This window comes from Trichomycterus rosablanca, chromosome 4, assembly GCF_030014385.1.
Source record: "Trichomycterus rosablanca isolate fTriRos1 chromosome 4, fTriRos1.hap1, whole genome shotgun sequence".
NCBI lineage: Eukaryota > Metazoa > Chordata > Actinopteri > Siluriformes > Trichomycteridae > Trichomycterus > Trichomycterus rosablanca.
In genome coordinates, this window is record NC_085991.1 from 12,439,527 (window position 1) to 12,446,374 (window position 6,848).

General features: G+C 43.4%; 2 non-coding genes across 2 annotated transcripts; both read left to right on the top strand.

Annotated features, from left to right (window-relative positions):
- The first annotated feature begins 4,532 nt into the window (after positions 1 to 4,532).
- On the top strand, positions 4,533 to 4,604 carry trnap-ugg (transfer RNA proline (anticodon UGG)). The gene has a single exon. It is a non-coding gene; the product is annotated as a tRNA-Pro (tRNA).
- Positions 4,605 to 4,903: 299 nt separating this feature from the next.
- trnap-agg (transfer RNA proline (anticodon AGG)) lies at positions 4,904 to 4,975 on the top strand. Its single transcript has one exon. It is a non-coding gene; the product is annotated as a tRNA-Pro (tRNA).
- The last annotated feature ends 1,873 nt before the right edge of the window (positions 4,976 to 6,848 follow it).

Sequence of the window (6,848 nt, forward strand, 5' to 3'; positions counted from 1 at the left end):
CTTAAAGCTAGAAACTCGGCCTTCAAGTCTGGTGATGAGAATGCTCTGAGAACAGCGAGAGCCAACTTAAACCGTGCTATCAAACTAGCAAAGCGTGCTCACGGGCAAAAAATCCAGGACTTTTTTCATGACTCCACTAACACCAAGGACATGTGGCACGATATACGGACTATAATCACAAATTACAAGGTAGCCCCTCCTGTGTGTGATGATGATGTGGACTTTTTAAATGGACTAAACAACTTCTTTGGGAGATTTGAGGCACTAAATAACACCCCTGCAGTAAAAGCTGTTCCCCATCAGGATGAGGAGGTACTCTGCCTTGACATTGCTGATGTACGGAGGACTCTGAGTAGAGTCAACATACGGAAGGCCCCTGGCCCTGACAACATACCGGGTCGGGTGCTCAGGGAATGGGCAGACCAGTTGGCTTATGTTCTAACAGACATTTTCAACACCTCAGTGGATATAGCCAAAGTCCCATCATGTTTTAAGTCCGCTGTCATCATTCCAGTGCCAAAAAAACCTCACATCTCTTCACTAAACGATTACCGGCCCGTTGCACTAACTCCAATTATGATGAAGTGCTTTGAGAGGCTGGTTAAGAAGCACATCACCTCCGGACTACCCACCACATTCGACCCCTTCCAGTTTGCCTACCGGCCAAACCGCTCCACTGAGAATGCCATCTCATCTGCTCTTCACCTGAGCCTTGCACATCTGGAGGAGAAGAACACTCATGTGCGGATGCTGTTCCTGGACTTCAGTTCGGCATTTAACACCATAATTCCACAGTATTTGGTGAACAAACTAGAACCCCTGGGCTTCAGCACCCCCCTGCGGAACTGGCTGCTAGACTTCCTCACTGAACGACCACAGTCAGTTAGGGTTGGACAGAACACCTCCAGTGTCATCACCCTCAGCACAGGATCCCCTCAAGGATGTGTACTGAGCCCCCTGCTGTTCACTTTGATGACACACGACTGTGTCCCTAGGTCTGCCACTAACCACATCATGAAGTTCGCGGACGACACTACTGTACAGTGGTGGGCCTCATCAAGGATGACAATGACCTGGCCTACAGAGAGGAAGTCGAGCTGTTGGTGGGTTGGTGCAGTGCTAACAACCTGATCCTGAACGTGGATAAAACAAAAGAGATCATCATCGACTTCAGGAAGATTCAGCCCAGCCACGCTCCACTTTTCATTAACACCACGGCTGTGGAGGTGGTCAGCAGCATAAAGTTCCTGGGGGTGCACATCACAGACAACCTCACCTGGTCTGAAAACACCACGTCACTGGTCAAGAGGGCACAGCAGCGTCTGCACTTCCTGCGCAGGATGAGGAGAGTCCACCTGCCCCCACCCATCCTCATCACATTCTACAGAAGCACCATAGAGAGCATTCTGACGAGCTGCATCTCTGTGTGGTGTGGAGGCTGCAGCGCCTCTGACTGGAAGAATGTGAGGAGAGTGGTGAGGACAGCGGAGAAAATGATCGGGACTTCTCTTTCCTCCATTCAGGACCTCGCATCAGTGCGCTGCATATCCCGTGCTAAAAACATCATCAGTGACCCCTCACATCCTCACTGTGGACTGTTTTCCCTGCTGGCTTCTGGTAAAAGATTCAGGAGTATTCGGTGCAGGACCACCAGGTTCTGTAACAGTTTTTTCCCCAGGCCATTAGACTGATGAACTCCTAAAACTTTTGGATGATTTCAAGGAAATACTGAGCCACATGCCATCTGTGCACCCATTATTTATCCTTACAAATATACAGTGTATCACAAAAGTGAGTACACCCCTCACATTTCTGCAGATATTTAAGTATATCTTTTCATGGGACAACACTGACAAAATGACACTTTGACACAATGAAAAGTAGTCTGTGTGCAGCTTATATAACAGTGTAAATTTATTCTTCCCTCAAAATAACTCAATATACAGCCATTAATGTCTAAACCACCAGCAACAAAAGTGAGTACACCCCTAAGTGAAAGTTCCTGAAGTGTCAATATTTTGTGTGGCCACCATTATTTCCCAGAACTGCCTTAACTCTCCTGGGCATGGAGTTTACCAGAGCTTCACAGGTTGCCACTGGAATGCTTTTCCACTCCTCCATGACGACATCACGGAGCTGGCGGATATTCGAGACTTTGCGCTCCTCCACCTTCCGCTTGAGGATGCCCCAAAGATGTTCTATTGGGTTTAGGTCTGGAGACATGCTTGGCCAGTCCATCACCTTTACCCTCAGCCTCTTCAATAAAGCAGTGGTCGTCTTAGAGGTGTGTTTGGGGTCATTATCATGCTGGAACACTGCCCTGCGACCCAGTTTCCGGAGGGAGGGGATCATGCTCTGCTTCAGTATTTCACAGTACATATTGGAGTTCATGTGTCCCTCAATGAAATGTAACTCCCCAACACCTGCTGCACCCATGCAGCCCCAGACCATGGCATTCCCACCACCATGCTTGACTGTAGGCATGACACACTTATCTTTGTACTCCTCACCTGATTGCCGCCACACATGCTTGAGACCATCTGAACCAAACAAATTATTCTTGGTCTCATCAGACCATAGGACATGGTTCCAGTAATCCATGTCCTTTGTTGTTATGTCTTCAGCAAACTGTTTGCGGGCTTTCTTGTGTAGAGACTTCAGAAGAGGCTTCCTTCTGGGGTGACAGCCATGCAGACCAATTTGATGTAGTGTGCGGCGTATGGTCTGAGCACTGACAGGCTGACCCCCCACCTTTTCAATCTCTGCAGCAATGCTGACAGCACTCCTGCGCCTATCTTTCAAAGACAGCAGTTGGATGTGACGCTGAGCACGTGCACTCAGCTTCTTTGGACGACCAACGCGAGGTCTGTTCTGAGTGGACCCTGCTCTTTTAAAACGCTGGATGATCTTGGCCACTGTGCTGCAGCTCAGTTTCAGGGTGTTGGCAATCTTCTTGTAGCCTTGGCCATCTTCATGTAGCGCAACAATTCGTCTTTTAAGATCCTCAGAGAGTTCTTTGCCATGAGGTGCCATGTTGGAACTTTCAGTGACCAGTATGAGAGAGTGTGAGAGCTGTACTACTAAATTGAACACACCTGCTCCCTATGCACACCTGAGACCTAGTAACACTAACAAATCACATGACATTTTGGAGGGAAAATGACAAGCAGTGCTCAATTTGGACATTTAGGGGTGTAGTCTCTTAGGGGTGTACTCACTTTTGTTGCCGGTGGTTTAGACATTAATGGCTGTATATTGAGTTATTTTGAGGGAAGAATAAATTTACACTGTTATATAAGCTGCACACAGACTACTTTTCATTGTGTCAAAGTGTCATTTTGTCAGTGTTGTCCCATGAAAAGATATACTTAAATATCTGCAGAAATGTGAGGGGTGTACTCACTTTTGTGATACACTGTATATATATGAACAATTTTTTAACTCTCACAAGTCACTTTATTTTTCATCTTATTCATGCTGCTATTTTATAGATATGTATATATATATGTAGATGTATATTTATGTATCTATACCATATACCTATATTTAATATTCCTGCTGCTACATTTCTATATATTTATATATTTTTATTACTTATTTGTTTAATACTGTGCTCCCACTTATCACATACTTTAAAATCTTAATCTGTGCTGATATATAATTCATTGATATATTTTTATATCTAAATCCTGTGATACTATGTATCGATAATCTTCTCTGTATATTCCGTGCGAGCCAAAATGCAACGAAATTTCGTTCTGCGTACAATTGTGTATAATGAATGACAATAAAGGTTGTCTAAGTCTAAGTCTAAGATCTTCAAGGGAGGTTGGGTCAGCCGGTCTTTCTCTTCTCTCCCACACACTTAGCCGTGGAGCCTGAGTGCTGTAGCCGTTCCATTTGAAAAGCAATAGTACTGCACCCTTTGTCATCTTCTCCGACCTTCTGGGATTTATGGTTCAACCAAGTGGTCTGGTAAGAAATGTCTGCTACAGACCTTCGTATGAGGTGAAATAGTAAAGTGGTCCCGACAGATGTTTATTAGCCACTGCCTCCTGAGGTCACTCTGAGCTGGGAAGCTTTGAAAACTTAAACTTTCATTAAACTTCACGCAGAGCAAAGAGGAACACAACAGTGCTCTGAATATTTATTGAGCTGTTTCTGGAAATGTTCTGACTTGAAAACTTTAATCTCACGCTAGCAAAAAATCGTAGGTTTTGCGTATTCCGGTGAATGTAAACAATACAACCGGAGACATCCAAGATGCGTTATTTGAAAACAGAAATTAGTCAAAGCCATGAGTGCAAGGAGTCCATTAGAAATCAAAGGTGGCATTAAATTGGTAAACATGTAAATTCTGCTTAATTACATGGGGTTACAAAGGCACTTTATAACCAGTCTGTGTACTGATACTGGAGGTTTTAATAGTTTTGTAATGCAAGGACCGACCACACTTACCAGCTCAACCAGACAACATAGTTTTGAAGGTCAGTCACGCAGATCAAAGTAACACAAAGACTCTTGTTTCTGCTGGCTCGTTGGTCTAGGGGTATGATTCTCGCTTTGGGTGCGAGAGGTCCCGGGTTCGAATCCCGGACGAGCCCTCATTTAGTTGAATGCTTCGTTGAACTATACACAAACTTATCAAGTGTCCTGTTAAAATCTAATGATCAAACAAAAATAACACATGCTGATACACTGGTAGAAGTTGGTGAGCTTATGTGGATGTAAATACCTTTCATGCCTTTAATGACACCTCATGCTTAAACTGTTAGAAATGCTTTAATGAAGCTCTGCATTGAATTTAGTTTTGTCATGAATACACTTCCCAGTGCAACCAGTCAACATGGTTTTGACGCTAAGCCACGGAGGTCAAAGAAATGCCCTGGCATTTGTCCAAGCTGGCTCGTTGGTCTAGGGGTATGATTCTCGCTTAGGTTGCGAGAGGTCCCGGGTTCAAATCCCGGACGAGCCCTTGTTTACCCATGTTTAATTCATCAACTGCCTCTTAAGGTTCTAATCCCAGTGTGCAAGTGGAAATAAAACAGGGCGATTAAATGGCAAAACTTGAACAGCTTTCTAGAATTTTAATAATGTGGCCTGGCATCCACGTAGAAACTGTTAAAGTTTTGCCATTTAATGCACACCTTAGCCACCCTTCAGAAGCAGTTTTATATGACTCAAAGAGCCAATCAGAAATAAGCAAAGAAATAACTTTGCACAACAAAACACGTTTTTGTGATTGATTTAGAGATATTTTTTAAAAATTAGCCATTGGGTCCGTGTACCTTTGGTCATTCCAAAATTAACTTTTTCACTTCAAAAACCCCAACTGTTCAATTGGAAATAAACACACAAGCGTGCATGCGCTGACATGTGTATATTTGCTTCATAAGCAAATGCTACTGTGATAAGTTAAAATGATAATGCACTGTCATGCTGTTTAAAAATAGTAAAAATTTGCACTATATAAAAAAGGGGTTAAAATGTAAAAAAAACATTCAATTCAGCCATTGTTTTGTTGATTCTAAATTGTTAAAATTTAAGGTTTATTATCTATGTAGTGTTATCCATGACACAGGTCTTGATCCACTTTTTCCTCCACTAGTGATGCTGGGGAAATCGCTGTGTTTTTCTCATTCCAGTAAAAAGTTCTCACTGAGAAAACATCACTTCATCACTCTCGTGGTTATTTCTCCCCATTTTCTGGTATGTGTGCACTTCATTTTGTTCAGTGATTGTAATAGTTCTTTAATATACAGTAAGTCCAGATTTCAGAAAAAAAGTATGTTAAAGTTTGAAAGTTGTAGCGAAGTTTTGCTGAGTATGCTCAAGCGTGTGTGTGTGTAAATGAAGCCCAGCTTGCTAGCTGCATTAAACTCGTGGCTAATTGTATTGCAGTCACCATTTTGTGAATTCACGTGTGCATGTTATGTTTTGTATCTCCTGACCGCCAGGGCGGTGCATAGTAGTGGATAATCCCGTGCGTGCGCGCTTCAGACCGAGATATTTTATACCAAATTAGTCACACGTGACCCCCTGCAGTGATGTCACTTACTGTATAATACACCTGTGACTCACGCAGTCTTCCTCTTTTCTCGTCTCGCCTTCAAGACCGATAGTTCAGCCCGGCGACACTTGGTGTCGGAGCTACAAATTTTATTCGTCCACTACGGGCTGTGAGTATCCCAGAGGGATCTGGTAACCAAATTCACCTAGAGTGCGCTTGGTGTGAGAATGAGCCAGAAAAGCTGTGTTTGTTACTGGATTTTCTTCATTTCCCACCCAGAGATTACTCGGTGTGGAATTAGCTGAACTGATACTGTACATGGAACTCAGGTAAGTAACGCTTATGTACTACGGGAGTTAGTTCGCTCTAACCTAAAGTAACATTCGTTTTTGTGTGGAACGCACTGCTTGAAAAGTTATAACTCTGAGTGCTAGCAGCGCATCTCTCTTCACCTAGAGTTTATACTCTGTGTTAAGTGAAGCCAACACTCATTCGCTATATCGAGTAGATTACTCGTAATAACTTAGCTGTAGCAGCACGACACTCATCTAGAGTTCTGTATTCAGTGTTAAGTGACATCGTTTCGTGAAAAGATTGCCTTACATTAGCAACACAGCCTTGTCATCTAGAGTTTTCATACTCTGTGCCAAGTGATACCTGCTACTCACTGAGTTAGTGAGAAGAATTGCATAGCGTACAGTTTTTCACACTCAGTGATAACTTAGAGGATTACCTGGCGTACAGTTTTTCTCCGCCAGGGCATCAATCAACATCGGTGCATGGAACGTCAGGACCATGTATGAAACAGGGAAGGCTGTGCAAGTTTCTGCAGAAATGC